This window comes from Aythya ferina (genome assembly GCF_964211825.1).
Source record: "Aythya ferina genome assembly, chromosome: 5".
Lineage (NCBI taxonomy): Eukaryota > Metazoa > Chordata > Aves > Anseriformes > Anatidae > Aythya > Aythya ferina.
The window spans coordinates 19,436,534-19,454,644 of NC_140301.1; the positions used below are offsets into that span (position 1 = coordinate 19,436,534).

Here is an 18,111-nt window from a genome sequence, read left to right on the forward strand (position 1 = left end):
CAATATTTTCCAATGCTTTCTTCTTTGCTTCAAAACAAATCACTGAGAATCCTACCCCAACCCTGTAAAGGTTGAATTACCAACTTACCTTTCTCTATTATCTAGGTTGCATTAATTATACTGAGCTAAATGGAAGCAATTATTTAATTAGCACCAACTGCTGTTCGCCCACATAGTATAGCAGGAGCATTTCAAGTTATCCACAGGCCAATTACCTGCTGAATTGCACGGCACCTCATCACAAACTATTACAAGTTCAGCACAAAACTCCCCAGACAGCACAAAGCTCTCGGTTTCAGAAAGCTGCGACGCCAGTGCAGCGAGGCTGAGCAGGTTGCCACTTAGAGCTTTGAAATAGCAGCTCTTACCTGAAAGGAGGTTGGCTATTTAATAAAACAATAGAACAGCTCATATCCCCCCCATCCTGGCCCTCTGGTGGCTTCTGTGTCTGTCCTCTGGAGTGCATCCTCTCATCTGCACACGCAGGAACCCACTGAGCTCCTCCTGATCAGCTGAGGACCACTGGATGGCATGATGCCAACCTCAGAGGTGGCTGAGGAGGAGCTGCACCTTTTCCCCAATAAGCAGAGAGAGCTCAGCTCGAGGTGCCGTTGTCAGCAATGAGAGGTGAGGGGATGTGCTGCCAGCCTGGGAGGAAGCCCGAGTCCTTCAGCCAGCCCTGGAGGCCAGGAGAGCCTCCAGAAGCCAGACACAGAAGCCACCAGAGGGTCAGGGACACTGTGTCTGTGGCACGGTTCCGCATGAAGAGGGCCCACAGAACCCCTTACTCTGAGGGGACAGGATGAAGCACAGCGCACAGGGACGTGGGGAGGCCCTGCAGGGCTGGCAGGGCTCGCTGCCTCACCACATGCAGGAGCAGAGCGACTGGAGACCACCAGGTCTACCAGAAGAGCATCGGTAATCCATCAGCAAGCGCTCAAACAGGTCACTGAGAAGGGAACATTAACTCTGGCCAGGGAATCACTTAGTGAGCAATTCCTGGCTTAATGAGGTCTATCTGTACTGTCACTGAGGACAGTTCGTTGAAGTCGGCAAATTTTGGTAGGGAATTACTTTCATTAACGCCTCCAAAAAGAGATTTCTCCTACTCTCCATAGGTAGCTGTGCCTGGGAGGTTTCTGTCGGCAGGCACCTTTGAAAAGCACCCCCGCGAAAATCAGCCACCTCTCCTGAGGGACAGGGGACGATGAAAAGCCAAGACCTTACCTTGGTGGAGTTCAGATGGCCAGAGAACGGGACGGCCACTCCTAGGGATCACACCGAATCCGCCAGAAATAAATACTCCAAGTGAGATCCCAGCCACGTGGAGATCCCCAGGGGAGTCCCCAGGCCGAGGAATCACTAGGTAATGGGGGAGAAGAACAGGATCCTAACGGGGAGCATCAGAAGAGCCTTTGGACCTAAGCTAACGAATCCACCACAGGAACACCACAAGGCTGCCTCTCCTTCCTCTTTTCCTCTTCCCGTTACCTAAAATCATTTCTGGGAACCAGCTGCCCTCCGAGTGTTTGTTTGATCAGCACCTTCCTTACCCTCTCACTGAAAATATGGAAATATACAGGGAGTAACCACATTCTGCAGAGAGCAGTGGGAGGGTGCTGAAAAATTAACATCCTTTTCTTTGCCACCGTGCACCCAAAACGCTGTCACAGTGAGTGTGCCTGTGAGGATGCAGGCGGGAGAGGTGGCACAGCACACGCTGCGGGAGCGTAATGCTTTAACAGACTGCAGATCCACCTGACCTCCAGTTAATTGACTGCCAAATCATTAAAGATCTGGGAAATGAGGGCCAGGATGAGCCTCTCATTTGCTATCACCTTCATCAGCGCATCTTCTAACAGTCCCGGGGCTGCATTTTACAGGCTACAAAAAAGGAAAGGCAGCCGCTTTCAGATTTATGGGGAGCCAGGGGAATCTACCGAGTGCCACCTTCCTCCTTTCGTTCCTCATGCCACTGGCATAAATTGGGTTCCCAGCCTGCTCCCTCGCTCAACAGCCCTACGTATCCTGCGTTCATATATCTCCCTCTCTGCTAGTTTTTAATACCATTTACCAAGACTCATTTATCCTCCGCTGCCTTTCTCCCTTCAGGGCCCTGCCTACAGCCCAATGGGAACTCAGAAAACCACAAATTCTGCCTTTTCTGTTTACGATAGCAGGCCCTTAGCATAGGGCACTGCACTCAGCCTTCCCAAGTGGGACGCTCTCCATCAGAGGCTAAACCCAGCTGCTATTTCAGCTGGGATGCTCACAGTGATACACGTGCCTTCCTCGTACCACCAGCGGCTCAGGAACGAAACAAAAGGTTAGTCAGAGCCAAGTTTTTCCCATGTAGTAGTGCCAGGCCAGAAGGGCTGGTTCTTAAGAGATGATGACAGTGTAAGGATGCGAAAGTGTTATTTTCCTGGCAGGTATTTGCTACTAATTTACTGTTTTTTTTTTTTTCTGTGTTATGTTTTACAGCCTTTAAATCAAGCTGTTGGAGCCTCAAAAGCACAAAGGTACCTCATACAATACCCGAGCTCAATTCCTGTAAGAAGTGCCCCAAGGCCATTTGATGGCACGAAGCAGCAGAAACACTTACCATCAGGTGGCCTTCTCAGCTGCAGAAATTCACACCACAAGCATCAGCACGCTAGTGCTACTCGCCAAAGGTGAGTCTGCCAGGGCTGGAAATAATATGCTGGGAGAAGAAAACCCACTGGCTGTGGGTCACTGCAAAGGTGAATGTTTTGGGGAACAGCTCCATACAGGAACCAGCATCTCAGCCACAGCCTGGAAACAGACAACACTCGGGGCTTCCTAACAGCTGGGTGTTGAAACACCTTTTAGATGTTTCAGCCTTGCAGTCCTTCAAAACTAGGAGAAATCTCTGACAGAATCATAAGGAAATGTGCCAAACCCTAAGAAAACTGAAGTCTGAGAGAGGTGGTAACCCGACTGCTGCCATCAGCAGGAGCAAGGTGTTGCATGAGGTGAGCTGCGTGCAGCTCTGCACAGCGTGGCCATACGAAATGGGCTGGAACTACTGCAGCAAGGCACATCAGATCTCGTTTTGATAGAAAGGGGGATATGCCGAGGTCCTACGCAGGTCTGTCATATCAGCGAGACACAACATCAAACCTCAGGAAAGATGCAAATTATGATCCCAGCTTTTAATGCTGCAAACACTAAAAGTGCTAAAACACTGCGTAAGTAGGAACGTATATAAAGTGTAAATGGATAAAGTATTTGCCACAAGTATTAACACCACTTGGTGAGCACGGTAAACCCTATCTTGTTAGACAAAAAGTAAAATCCTTGCTTAAGCTTTTAAAAACTGACCAGGGATTTAGAGAGGTAGATTCCCAGCACTATTTGAAAAGAAGATCTTTGGAATTATTTCATGTTTCACATCATTAAGCAGAAGAATTCAAAAGCAAGATAGAGAATAAAGCAAGGGAGATAAAGCGATCTGCCCAAGGTCACCTGAATATTTCTCTTCATGAGACGAGACACACTCATTTTGACTCAACTCTCTGCCCTGACCAGCGAGACGATCTTTTCTCTGACATCGTATCTTGGGGTGATTAAGAGCATACGCAGTACTAATGTGCGAATGCAAAATCTGTCTTCCTTCCTGAAAAATGCATGCAGACACATCTCCTGACTTACCCCAGTAACTACACGCTACAGAAAAAATGGGGTGTGCATAAATCAGAGCTGAGGCAGCATAGTGCTACGGCTGTGCCCTGTCCCTAAGAGAGCCCACAATTTTGGGTGGAATAAATGTCCCCATTATATTTATAATGAAGCTAATCAATTTTGGGATTGTAAAATAACCCTGCCCAGAATTTTGATGAATCGCACGACACATCTTCCAAGGATCCTATTGTTAAAGATGCCTTTTTTACTGGAATTTCAATAATTAATCATGTTTGGGGGTAGTTTTATTTCTGTGTGGCTTATCCTTTGATGATCTAATTTACATTTATAATGATCTATTCCCCCGTGGATTAATTGCTCATGTTATTTTCTCTATTAATCAGACGTCAACATTTGCATTACAGATGACTGTTTGCATTACTTTCATACTAAATCTGGCAGCATGGTACTTGATAAACGCTCAGTTCTAGGGGTGAATTAGTGTCTCGGCCCTTTTAAACAAAAGCATTAGTAGGATCTTGCCACTCTTTTGAAGTAGCCTGATGGTTTTGCAGTATTATCCACATATATGTGTTATTTATAAGAATTTCCCTTTTTTTCTGTGAACTGTAAACACACAAATATTTAGTTCACCCACTACTTTCCGTCAAACCCTGAGCAAAGGGAGGAGAGTTGCAAACATGAGGCCACCACAGGCTTCCTTCCCAGGTCCCCACGTCCCTTTGGAAGAGTTTCACACATCCCAAGGGACCCAGAGGAGTTGCAGCCTGCAGCCTGCTCCCAGGCGGGTGGCATTACATCCAGCCCCGATGGGTTGCTCACAACCCCGTCTCCAGGTGAGGCTCTTCACAGGTCCCTGACAGTCCCACAGCAGCACGGTCACACCACATCAGGCTGAAGAGACATGCTGCTTCTGCCTGAAAGCATCCCTGGCACCAACAAAAGACGTGGGATCCCCTGAGTAGGGGACTTGTGAAGCTCTGCCAGCACCCACTTTTACAATGGAAGAGACCACGGATATGTGAAACATGAACAAGAAGCATAAGCAAATGGCATGTCACAAACAGACATGGTGAGGGCCATACTTCTACTGCATGAGGAAAAATTCCCAAAGGATCCCTCCCATGTGGCTGAAAGTCCCAGCTGTGGGCTCTCATCTCCTCTGTGTCCTTTCGCTGGTGCTGCAGCTGCTGTTCTGCAGTCTGCCAGAGAGAAAGCAGTTCTGGGCTTGCAAATTTTCTGTCATGCTGGGAAGGTCGGTGTTACCTCCACAGTCAGACCGGGAGGGATTGGTACCTCCCTGCCCAGTCCCACAGAGGAACAAAGCTTTTCCCTATCCCGTTAGAGAAAAAAATCCATTCTGTTGTATGGCAGTTCACGCAACAACATTTCTAATACTTCAACAAGTGTGATTAGACCCACAGTGAAACAAGGCCAACTGGTGAGAGATGTACATGTCCTAAAAAGACTTCTTCGTGTTCTCGCTTCATTCTGGGAACCACACATAACTGGTTAGTATGGCACAGCTCCCAAAGCACACGAGCATGTACCGATGCCACGCAGCAGAGCACGGGCAGATCTGAGCCCCAGACTTGAGCAGAGCCCTTACTTCGTATGATGACAGACCCAACTGTGAGTGAGCAGGTAGCAGTAGGTAAGTGCAATTAAAAAAAAGAAGTGCATAAATGTCATCAAATCTCTCTGATTCCCAACCAGCATTATTTTATTTTGCTGACATAAGGAGGGCTGCTCATGGGGTATATGGGTGGATAATGTCTTGAGGTGGCCTTCATTGAGAACACCTTCAAATCAGCCAGCTCAGCATAAAGGATTTGCTGCAGGACACGAAGTATTAAACTACTGCCTGACAGACACTCCGCCCAGCTATAGCTGGGAAAGGTACTTCAGTAACCCGTTCAGGGAATGCCCCCATTTTCCAGTCCATGAGCACGGTCCCTCCCTTGGCTTCACGATCTGGTTAGCAGAGCTCAGCAACCCTAATTAATTTGGGACAGAAATCATACTTTCACATCTGCTGGTAGGTGTTGTGCAGAAGGCTGCTCATTTCACAACATAAAACTTTCCACACGCATCTCATTCCTTACACCGTGCTGTTGGGCTCGGTCGTTCCCGTTTTGTATCGGTTCTTCCCCGTGTCCCCATCCCTTTCAAACTGCGCTGTCGGATTTCATCATATTCCTAGGATCATTAAGTACCTGAACGGTAAACATCCGTATTCTCTGCCACAGGAGATCAGGGAGAAAATAGTGCAAGGGAGGTGAGAGCAGCCCCCTTAACTAGAAAAGAAAGCCTGGACTTGTGCACAGCTCCAAAACTTGTGCTCTCGGGCTGCCATAATGACATACTACATCCCATTAATCTGCAATTACACGCTGACAGGGACTGTCAATCTAACACCACAGCCATTCAGCAGAACTAAATGTACCATTTCTGTCCCCAACGCCGTTCTGATGACTAAAACTCTTCAAAATAAAGTTAAATGTGGTATTTAATGGGGCAGGGAAGATTCCAAATTCTGAATTAAGAAGGAGAGAGATTAGAGCGTTTACAGCCTCATCACATCTGTGACGGTGAAGCCTGAGAAAACAAAAGGACTCTGCAAGAATACACGCAGGCACAGAAATCATCTGCTAACCGCCATACCAAACTTCATCGTTTGTTCTCACAAATCCCCCTGGTACAACCAGCTTTTTGTTATCTCTGCGTGCTCGCTGCACCTCGGAGAGGCTGTCCTCAGCTCCACCCAGCCCCGAGTGCCCCCCGCTGGGACTATCATGCCCGCCCCCAAAGCACATCCCCTGATGGTTCATCTCACTCAGCTCAGCCGAACAAGAGGTCAGCACCCAACCACGTGTCCACAGCTGAGACCCAACAGTGTTTTAACATCACTGGGGGCTGAGGTGAGATATGAGTGAGAGAACAGCCTGGTCCAGCAGGCAGAAACCCGGCTGAGACTCCCTGAACCTGTTCACACACAAAGACGTGCCCTATACACGCTGCAGTGCCGCTGACGTTATCACCCTGCGGTGGCTGCTGGCTCTCTGCTGGTGGAAGCATTTGAGCGAGCGCTGCCGGGTCCTCTTTGGGTAAAACCCATCAGAACAGATCAGAGCGAGAGCTGTAAATTGTTTACATTAAGCTGATAGGTTTGGCTTCCCGCAGCGTGCCTTGCTGTCAGATCCATGTGGGGTCATCAGCTGAGAGGTAGCGAAGGGGATCGACATCCTAGCTGCACGCAGCTGGAGCCAGGAGGGGACATCTGCTCCTGGAGGCCCCGTTCCAGAACAGCATGCCCACTCCAAGGGATGAGAAGAAGGTGCCCACGTGCCATTTTGAGCAGAAATTGCATCAATCGAGCAGGCAAATCCCACCTTAAGTAACACCATGAGGCTGCAGGCAGGGCTGCAGTCAGGCAGAGCACTGGAGCTAGTTCTCCATGCAGCCAGTGGAGCCAGGCAGCACACGAGCATGACTTACCCACCGCAAATCAGGTGCCCAAAATAGCTGGACTGGAGCACTCCCTGGATCAGATGCTTGAAGTTTAGACAGCTAAAGGCAGATGAGATGAATTCCACTTTGATGAACTGAGCCCTGCCACGATGGGATTCAGCACTCGGGGCCTGCAGCAAAGTATCTACACCATAGAGTTATGTTAGGGTTCCTTCCCAAAATTGCTTTGGGATGTATTATGACATTTCACTGTCAATGAAATTCAACAACTTTATTTTTGTCTAAATTTTAAGTGTAAAAAATTTAAAAATCCAAGCAAAACAAAGAACCACAGACACCCAAATGAGCACAGTGCTCTTTATAACAGGCAGCATCACAAAGCACAACAGAGAGGGGCCCCTCGAGAGGCGCATGGGTACACCTACCAGGATGAGCTGCTGTTCCCTGCCCTTCCTGCTCCCACACAGCTGGTAGCTCAGAGCTCCCACTCCCAGGTGAAGATTCAGTACAAACTGCAACTTGTGATAGGATCCTCTCCGAGTTTCACTTTGGCAATGGCACAAACCTCACTCTGAAGAAAATTAACCTCAGTAAATGAGTTTGCTGAGCACCCCTGCTATCTAAACAATTACGTTCTCTCTCTTTTAATCAGCTCCAATATTTGGACATCCTTTTCTCATTCTCAGGATTCACGTAAAGAACATAAATGCAAGGTGTTTAGGGCTCACAAAAACATCTGCAGAACTCGGCAAGCCAATTTTCACACACTTGGGACACCTGCAACTGCCTAGTGGCTTAAAGTGCAGTGGTGAGACGTGAGCAATCCATCAGACCCATACCAACTAAGGAACAACCAGACATAACACACCACTAGACCTGGACATCCAAGCCCCAGGTATCCAAAGTTAGCAGCTATTCAACAGTCTGAGCCAGGGCTGCTGCCCAAGGGCCTGGCAGGAGCTGGGCACCTTGCACAGGGACAGGCTGCCTACAGGAACAGCCTCCCACCTGCACAGGGGACTTGCTGAGGAAGCAGGGCTGGTGCTGCCACGTGCAGAAGCACCACAGCAGTGCAGACGTGCACCTGCCCTGGAGCTGCTCCACCTTACAACAGAGCTAGCCAAGACCTGATGCTTCATCCCGAGTCCCTTGTAAGCTCCCAGCACTCTCCCCAGGGCACTTTCTGCTCCCAGGATACACAACGCTGAAGCCATCCACATCCTCCAGCTCTTCTGGAGAAGTATGGCCAAAAAAAAAAAGAGAAAGGAATATCTCCACTGGTTTGAGTTTTGTTACAAAAGGAACATGAAGGTGTTAAACCAAAAGGCCTTGATACTCCATCTGAGAGAGACTATTCATTCTCCCTGAGATCAAACAGCAATGGCTGCTAACGGAGAATATCAAGGAAACTAACACCACTTGCTTGGTCTTCGGGAAAGGTAATACTTATTAAATGTCAAAAGGCAAAATATTTTATTTCTATATATATACACGACAAGGTTGCACTATCTAACAAGCTGCTAGACATTTACGTCCTTAAAGAACGAAGGTAGCTACAGCATAGAAAATGAGGATGGGGAGTCTAAAAAGATTTATTTTTCCTTCCCATACCAGCTAGCTCCTTCCATAGTTGAAATTTCATTCTGTTTTCATGTTTGCCTTACAAAAATCAGATCTGTGATGTCTGGCCAAGACGGTTTTAAGACGATCACAGTCAGCCCATCCAAAGAGGGCGAGTGGTGCAGAAGTCTGCTGAAACGGAACTCAAAGGGCATGTTATCTCTTGTGATAGACAAGATACTCAAAAATGTCCTAAAAAAGAAAAATCTGAGGTTCGTCAGTCCTGCTGGCAGCTTCTGGAGCATATCCTCTTGTGTACGAACTTTAGTACTGGAAACCGTGAATTGCCTAATTTACCGGGAATAACCACCTGCATAGGCAGATGATTTCCAGTAATAGAAGGAAACTTAAAATAGCAGAAAGGACACGTGGAAAGCCATTCAAGGTAAAGCAGAGCAAAAATACAAATCAAAGACAAGATGACTAATTTAATATAGAGAGTAGTTAACCACTGCCACAGATTACTAAACTGCATGGTACTGTCTCTGTCCTTCAGATCTTCACTGGCAGCGGTATGGTTTCTGACAACACAGGCCAGCAGAAATCAAAATGAAGGGCTGAGCACAGGGGGGTTAGAGACCCTCGTTCAGCAAGAAGTTAACTAGAAAGGCCAGGTGATTGTAATAGCTCCTACAGGATGCCTATTAAGCTTGTTTGTGTTTATTAAAGCCAGTCTACTTCTTCCAAAAGAAGCAAATCGCACCAAGCGTAAAGCAGTACAGCGTTATCAGGACAGCAGAGCTGGCCCAGCAGCAGGGGATGAGGAACAAGCGCAGTGGCTCCCATTTATATTCTACAAACCCAAAGGTCAGCCAGCTCCTTGCATAATGTCAGACGGTAGGCATTAGTGACAAGGACTCGGACAGCCAAACAAACATATTTTTAGAATTAGCAGGCTGTGCTAATTGAGTGTATATTTGTAAAAATCAATACAATTCACCAGAGGGGGAAAGGAGAAGAATAAAAGCCAGGGCCGCCAAAGCACTGCTCTATTTAGATGTGGCTCATGCACGTGGTTACTTTCTCCTGGCAGCAGGGTCACAGATGGAAGGCTTGGGAGGAAGCACAGCGACCGTGATTGATATAATCACGTAACAGCATTGCCAGCTCGCACACATAAATCACAGATCACAGAATTTGCTGCTCGCAGGACACTGCAAGAGTCCTTGATGTATATCAAGGGGAATGCACACACACACACGGGGAAACAACGCAAAGGCAGGAGAGGGAAAACTCAAGATCATAAGCAAGGCGGGTGGTTCCCTTAGCTTACAGGGGAAAGAAGGAAAACTGAATCTATGTCTCGGCACAAAAGGAAGCCTATGAAGGTGAATGCTTTTCTACACACACTCGCAGACACCTTTCCAACCTTCTCCCTTCTGCAAACACAGGATAAAAGCCAAATGAGATGTTAAATCCAAGATAAGCTTGTTTGGTCTCTCAAGAGCTTAATTATTTTTGTGGAGAACTTCTTGATGGAGCTTACCTCCCACCTGCAGGTAGCTTACGACAGCCCCTACTGGCCTTTGTGCCACGTGTGGCATCTTACTGCTCTGGCTGGCTGAGAGATGCATCCCCTCTGATTGCAAGAGAGCCAGCCAGCTCCCCTCTCCTACAGGTGCAAAAGACGACAAACCTTCCACCTGCATCCAGCACGACACTTCTGCAAGAAATACACCAGTTGCACAGTCAGGGGAGAATACCATCAGGAAAGCACAGCAAACACAGACATTCTGCCTGGAGCACTTTGCAGCAGCTGTAAGGAGGGGAAGAAGGGTCAAGGGCCAGGCTGCTTTCATCTGGCTCTTCCACATCTCCTCCTGTCTATGCAGCACGGAAGCCCCAGGTGCCCGTGCATCTCCCACCCCTGGCAGATACTGACCGAACCGGGGACTTCAGGGGAAGTTCAGGGCCTGTTTTGGCAGAGACGAGCGCAGCCTTAATGGTGAAGCTCTCAGGAGGGATCCTCTGCCTCAACTGCTGCCCGATGGTGAGCAGCCCCCTACACAACAATGCCCCCTTTGTGCTGCACGGCAACGAGCCTGGATGGTTAACCCAGCACACCCAGAGTGAAACTCAGACTTGCACAGTTAGGAGGCTTCCTCTGAGGCTCAAACACCGTCGCTGAGACCCTGGGCACCCCACAAAGCCCAGCACAGCTGTAAGCGGTGGCTTTGCCTCCTTCTCTGCAGGTGGCCTGGAGCCCTACCGCCAGCTGGGTCTCTAGCAGGCTCTCGTTTGGGTCAGCATCGGTACGACGTGCAAGGAGAGATGCGCTGCTCTCGGTTTGCCTCGTGCAGCTTCCCACCCCACTAAAAATAAACAAACAAACCTGTGGCAGATACTTCTGTACCATGCCGTCCAAGTCTCCAGACCTGAGCACATGCACCCAATGGGGACTGTCTGCTTTCTTTCTCTGCCTTTTATATTGCCCCACCTGACACCTGGGACAAACTCAAAATACTTTGTTTTATCAAGTAACCAAAAACCACTAGTGGGTTCTGGATCCCAATAGCAATGACAGAAATTAAAGCCAAATACTCTGGAAATCCTGTCCTCTTCATGTAAACAGCTTTCAATTTTCTACATTTTGGAATAGTAATAACTACTTGATGTTATTTTTACTTTTCAGGTCGAATACTTAAAAAAAAAAAAAAAAAGAAGTTGAAAACAAGAGCAGAGGTTGGTATTTTCACATCACACAGAGAGTCCATCAAATTGTAGGCAACGTAATGATTTAAGACCTTTAGCGTCAAGGAGATGTTTCAGTGGGATTGCAGCTAAAAGCACTGGGATGCCATCCAGATGGGCACAGCTCAAGCCAAGACTTGTCAGAGAAGAAATGCCATTTCTAGTAAAGTCAGCAGCAACAGCTTCAGCCATAGCCCTGCAATTCCAGTCTGCTTCAAGTAGCGAGTTAGATGGCAGTCCACAGGCGGGGTGTGTCAGCGAGAAAAAGGACCCTTCGAGTTTACACTACAGTCCCAGGTAGCTCTGCCTTGACGGTCTCAGGCAACAAGCTCAAGGCTCAGGCTCCCGATCCTCATTTCCTATTCCCCTCTTACACCACCCGCACCCCACACAGGTTACATTACCAAACAGAAAATAGGAGGAATAGGAAGGAGAAGCTTGTGGGCTGAGATAAAGACAGGGAGATTTTGCTTACCAGTTATAAAGCAGACATTACTTGAGAAAAACAATGAATTGCCAATTGAAATAGATTTGGGCAGTGAGAAGCAAACAGACAAACGTTAAGACAGTTCCTTTTGTCTCCCCTTTCCCAGGCTCAACTCCACTCTATCACTCCAGAGCCTGGCAGCACGGGAGGAAGGAGTTTATGGTCCCTCCACAAGAGGTCCTCTCTGCCACTCCTTTCTTCCCAGGTCTTTCCTCTGGCTCCAGCACGGGCTCTCCATGACCAGCACTTGCTTTGGGAATATCCAGCTGCTCCAGCGTGTCTCCTCCATGAGCGCAGGGAACTTCTGCTTCACCATCACAACACCTTCAACCTGGATGCTCCCTCCTTGCTGCTTCTCACTCTCTTCTTTGTCCCCATCCTCTGCTTGTGGGGCGTTTTTTGCCCTTTCTGAAACATATTTGTGTGTTTACATGCTCCAACAGGCTGCTGGGCTCAGCTTTGGTCTGAAAGAGCTCCCCTGAGCATCTCTGGGGAGTAAATTTGATAATCTCAGATAAAACTAGATAAAAGAGTCAAAAAAAAAAGCATTTTAAGAGATTTCAAAACTGCAAACATGTTTTCCTTTTTCAGGACTTGAAACTCCAACCAAATCAGTTAGCCACTGTCAATGATCAGAACGTAGTAAGTACAAAGCACCGACTGCCAGACAGGAATTAAAATAAACAAAACTAAATCAGCACCACATTTTTCATTTCAGGAAGCCATCCTGCCAGAGGAGCACAGCTGCTCAATTGGCCCGGAGCAGATAACTGCAGCACACGGGCCCTGGGACACGCAGCATTGTCAAGCCAACACAAAACGCCGCGGCTAACCAAGGAGCAGCCAACGGGAAGAAAAGGAACTGCAGCAGCAGCAGCTACAAAGACCCCAAAACACACACAAAAAGTAGACAAAAGCCAAGACGCTGCACATTTGCAGTCATTGTTAAAAACTGCCCAGAAATAATTACCTTGCACAGTTAGTGTTTTTCTCCTAACCATTTTTAATTAAGTTCTTGTTTGAAAAAACGTCCCCGTGCTCCAGCCAGTCCTTCTGGCCAAGGAAGAACTGCTCACGGCTGGGCAGTGGCGGCTGCAGACAGGCACTCGGCACAGACAGAAAGAGAGGAACAAAACCTGGGCCAGTGCAGAGGCTTCGCCCTCCTCCCCGCTCAGGAAGGAGACCTCCACAAAGCCCCACTCCTCTCCAAGCAGCAAGGCTGCAGCTCTTCCACGCAGTTATGAGTCTTCACTGCATCCCAAAGCAGCAGCATCTTAGGAAAGTTCAGAGCAGAAACCTTTTCCAACTCACTCCAACTTCTCTTGCATTACTGTTTTAGCAAAACCTCAGCAGCGTGGACAACCACTCGTACGTGTGGACAAAAAGCCCAGGACCCTGAGCAAAGCACATCAGAGCACGCTTAGCATCAGCCCCTACAGAAGCAGAGCAGCCTCCTGCTCGGGGATTTAGTGCAGGACATGGGCACCTGTGCTGCCAAAACCCTGTCTGGGTAAGGGCAAGCCGCTCAGCCTCCCTCGTGTCTCGACTCCCCAGCTGTAAGATGGAGACACCAACCTCCTCTCCACGGCTAGGCTGCTGGGCTGACACACCGAAGGGCTGGATGCTGCAGCTAAAGGGGCCAAGCCGGCACTTAGAAGAGACAGATTCAGCAAAGCCTTGGGGAAGAGAAAGAGAAGACGTCTTTTAAACACCCGGAAAGATTAAAGAGCGCAAAGCCCGACTCTATGCCAAAGGGAACCATGCTCTTAAATCATTCAAGCACCTCTGAAAACCATTGCTTGATTCAAAGGTTTAAGAACCGTTTGTCTAGCACTTTAAGGAAGAAACAGTACCAAAGAACAATGGGCCTGCTACAATTCAGAGCTGCTGAGACATCTGCTGAAAGCACACTCTCTGTGCAGCAATGACAACAATTCAGCGAGTGAGCAAATGCCTTCAGAGCAGAAGATGATGAGGACACAACAAAGAGGTATTTTGAAAGTCCTACCCATCTCTCTTTTACTCAGCACAATGGTGGGAATTTACTGGCAAATGACAAAAAAAAAAAAAAGCCCAGAAAGCCCAGAGCTGATCAGTCAATAAACAGGACCAAAGACCAGGATTTAAACCTATGAAATAAATAAAAACTATTACACTGTTTGAATTTGGCAGATCAGGCCTATAACTCTGTGATGTTCAATTAACCAGTGGCTTTAATAGGTATTAGCACCTTGAATAACCCGTGGCACTGCGCACCAAACACTACTGGTAGCTTCCTTGCTGGGGTGCAAGCTTTGAAAAAAATAAATCAATAAATCATGATAATAACAAAATGCACAGAGCTTATTTTGCAGTCAGTATTTTATTTGTCCGAGCCGACAGCATAAAGGCGGCTTTCTGCAGCAGATCCCATCGGTGAGCCCAGAGAAAGAATCCCAACACCTCGCCTGTGTTCAGCAAGGCGATGGCCTTGGATTGCAAAGTGCCTTCAAAGTGCAAACCAGCAGGAGCTGGGGCACTGGTGGTGGAGCAAGACCAAAGCCCTGCTCTCCAGAGCATGTCCTAGGTCCCCTCATACTCACAGAAGGTACAAGGTCATTGTAGCTCTTTTAGTTTGTCAGTCTCTGGGTATTAACTTTTACTGGGGAAAAAAAAAAAAAAAAGTAACTGCAAAACTTTCCTTTTAGCTCAAACCTCAGAGGCTCTCACTCAGCGCTGGAACTCGAGCTCTGGTGCCAGCCACGCGGACACCATTCCCCGAGCAATGCGAGGTGTGACCATCTGCAGCTCCTTGGGGCAGCTTGCTGAGATGACTGCCCAAATGTAGGCACGGAGAAGGTGAGTGCTGGCACTGCCGTCCAGAGAGGACAGCCAGGAGGGAACAAAGGCAGACTGTGCTGCAAAGACCTGGGTGACGCACCACGAGCATCTCAAGGCAGGGATGAAGGAGGGAAGGAGCACGGCTGGCACTAGCATCCTCCTTCCATGGTTTGCTTTCATTTGACCTTTGGTAGATCCCAGCAGACACCCCTCCCATCTGTGCAGGATTCAGTGTGCCTTTTCTGTCTCCACGACAGCCGGGCAGGGACAAAAGCCGAAGTCAAAACAGCTGTCAGCCTCTGCTACCTACAGCAGAGAAGGGCTTTCTGCTTAAGAGACCAGAGCAGCGCGAAAGCCTTGGCAGGAGGCCTACATCTGCCAGGCTCTGTGGCTGGCTGACTGAGAGGGACGGATGTGACAAGGGCAAACATTTCCAGGACACGAGCTGCAAGCACACAGAGGGGCTCTCCACTCACCCAGGAATTGCACCAAGCAATGAGGACAGCTCCGAAGGGGGAAGATGGAGCTGCAGCAGGATGGCGGGGAGCAGGAGGGCTGGGGCTGCGCAGCGCAGGATTTAAGATCAGCCCGGCGCTGATCCGACAGCCCTGGCTGCGTCTCGACCGAAAATGAGAGACCTGGAGAAGGGGAGTGGGCTGGCCAAGTACCTGCCTTGTGCTCCTTCTCCAGGCACCCCCTTACTCCTGACCAAGGGGAGAATCCTCTCTCATGCTCTCCTCCCTCCTTCTGCCAGCAAAGATCACAAATCGACCCTGTCTGAGTGGCACAAGCAGCCATCCAGGCCACGGGCTGCTCCTCTGAGTCCAAGTCAGCTCTCGCACATAGAAAGCTCTGCTAGTAAACGATAATAAGTCTAAAAAGAAGAAAGATTTTTTTTTATTGCCTAGCATATGCAAGGCATAACACAGTGAGACAGCAATTTTCAGGAAGCAATGCATCCCCTTCCCTCCCTTCTCTCCTCCAGCCCTGTTCCTGTTGTACTTTCACGTGTCTGTCACTGCAAACAAAAGATATATGCCAAGTTAATGAAACGTCTGGCTTGTGGTGTGGGTGTATAAATGAGCCAGCACAGCCCCTGTGTGCTCAGAAGAACTGCAGGAAGCACATTTCCAGACGTGTCAAGACTCATTTCTTTTAGAAGGAATAAAAGATAGCTGACATTTCTTCCCCTTCAAACAAGAAGAAAAAATAGAGAAAGGAAAATACACTAATCACTAAAAGGTACGGAGAAGTTCCTGACGGGCACCCTCCTTCCCTGCTATCACTACGAGGATGAGGGATGTGCTGGGAGACCCTCGCGGCTCCTACAAGGCGGTGCTGTGCAAACAGAGGGCACCATGCAGCTCCCTCCCGGCTGCGTGCCGGGAACAAACGAGGGAAAAGCAGCATCCAGGGGGATCTGCCCGAGGTGGCGTGACTGATCTGCAGCAGAGCCAGAGCCCACAGCCACAACCATGGGAAATCCACGTTTCTCCTGTTTGCCTTGATGTTGCACCTGGGAGAGGCTCTGCTTGCCTGCGGTACCTCTGTTAGCTGCCCGGTCTCCTCCTCCCGAAGGCTGCCAAAGCTCCTGCTGATGCTGCACAAGCTGGGAGCAAACAGCCCAGGCAGCAGCGAGGGGCAGGGATGCACTCCGTGGCACTGCCATGTCCAGATGGGTTCCCCGATTCATCTGCATGACCGAGGGGCTTGGCAGGCTCAACCACGCTTCCTCCACGTGGCCAGAGCAGCACCAAGGCTAAGGAATGAGCTGCCACCATGCTGGCTGCGCTTTGGCTTGGGCAGAAACACCTCCAGCTCCGCGGGCTGAGGGCAGCACCTGCCCCGAGGCAGCCTGGTGGGCCCACAGGCTGATGAGGGTTGCAGAGACGGTGATGCAACCAAGTGTGAGGTGCAGAAGCCACTCAGTAGCTTTCTATTTCCTTGCAGGGTTTTTCAAAGGTTGCAAGGGTCTGGCTTGCAAAAGCCTCCATACTTATTTTGAGGATATTTCCCATTTAGCGTGGGCAGACACCCTTATTAACTCAGATAAAAGCTTCTGGTTTTGGATGCTTCACCAATTTTAACGGCTTTATCATCCTATGCCCACCAAGCCACGTAGCACCACTTTCCCTGGGCTATTCCTGGGAACTTGAGGCACAGAGAGGCTATTTTTGACTCACCCAAGGACATGCAGGAAACCCTGAGACAACATTAAAATGTTAGAGCAGGGTTCTCATGCCAGCAGCACTGCCATCGTTCTCCTGAGGCTGTTCTCTCCGTTAACTAACTCCCACAAAGGAGCTCCCTGGTAGTAAAGCCCAACTGCAAGTAGGAAAGAAGATCTGTTTCAAGCGCTGCATAAACAGAGCACTGCTATCCAAGGCACAGATTTCCAATGAGAGGGTGATGCTATCAGTTTATCACTGGGGAGTCCTCAGAGGAGGTTTCTGCAGGGTTCCCACCACAGCCCAGCAGCCTGTTCCTGCCGGTATCTCAGTGCTCAACAGCACGGGTTTCAGTTCTCCTCCCACCCCATGCACTCACCTAGTCCAGCTCACACACACATATACTTCCTAACTTTTCTTTTAACAAATACAAAAATTAAACATCCTGAGTTTTCCAGCCCACGACCTTCTCCAAAGGGTCCCCATGCTGCTGCCCTTCCCAGCTCATGGCAACACAGCGGCTGTGGCCAGCTAATCGCCGACGTCCCCTGGGTAAGGTGAGGCACTGTGGTTCTGCCTTCTCTGTACGTCTGCAACACGTTAGCGATACAGAGCAAAAAGAAAGGATGGGGGGAGAGGTGTTTGAGTTACATGTCAGGTGACAAGGATTCATTTCCAGAACACTTTCAAATTAAATCTTTGGTTATGAGAATAAAAACCAAGATACAGCCAAAGCTACGCAGCTCCCACGTGCCTCTTACTCTTCACCTTCCTTCTTCAAGCTGCTACCTGCAGCTTTTGGGAGGTGCTCCCATGTTTAGCATTAGGTCAGTACCTGGAGGACACGGCCAAAATCAGAGCACCTTCACACAGCACACAACGTTGGCACATCACTGGCAGCAAGGTCCTGAGCAGACCCTCTGTCCTCAGGGCTGTGCTGCCTCCCCTGAATTCTCCCTTCTACTAAGTAACCCACATAGTTCTTCATCGTGCACACTCTGTTCCACTTCCCCTCTTCTGCACTGGGCCCAAACTCGTCCTATTTTGCCACTATCACCTTCACTCCCCTTTCTCACCTTCCACCCAGACACTGTTATTTCCCCTCCACCCTCCGGTCCTGTGCTGCTCTGTGCATTCCCAGTGACCTCGGGAAGCTGCTGATTACCCCCTCGAGGCTGCCTTGCTCCG

At 49.0% G+C, this 18,111-nt stretch overlaps 1 protein-coding gene across 9 annotated transcripts in view; it reads right to left on the reverse strand.

Annotated features, from left to right (window-relative positions):
• The window catches only part of TSPAN4 (tetraspanin 4), a 404,986-nt gene that overhangs the window by 261,278 nt on the left and 125,597 nt on the right, over positions 1-18,111 (reverse strand). Inside the window, exon 3 of one of the 9 annotated variants that reach the window (XM_084521107.1) lies at positions 13,511-13,611. The exons of the other annotated variants lie outside the window; for them this stretch is intronic. The gene's annotated coding sequence lies outside the window, so the exon portion shown is untranslated. The remainder of the gene's footprint in view (positions 1-13,510; positions 13,612-18,111) is intronic. 9 annotated transcript variants of the gene reach the window in all.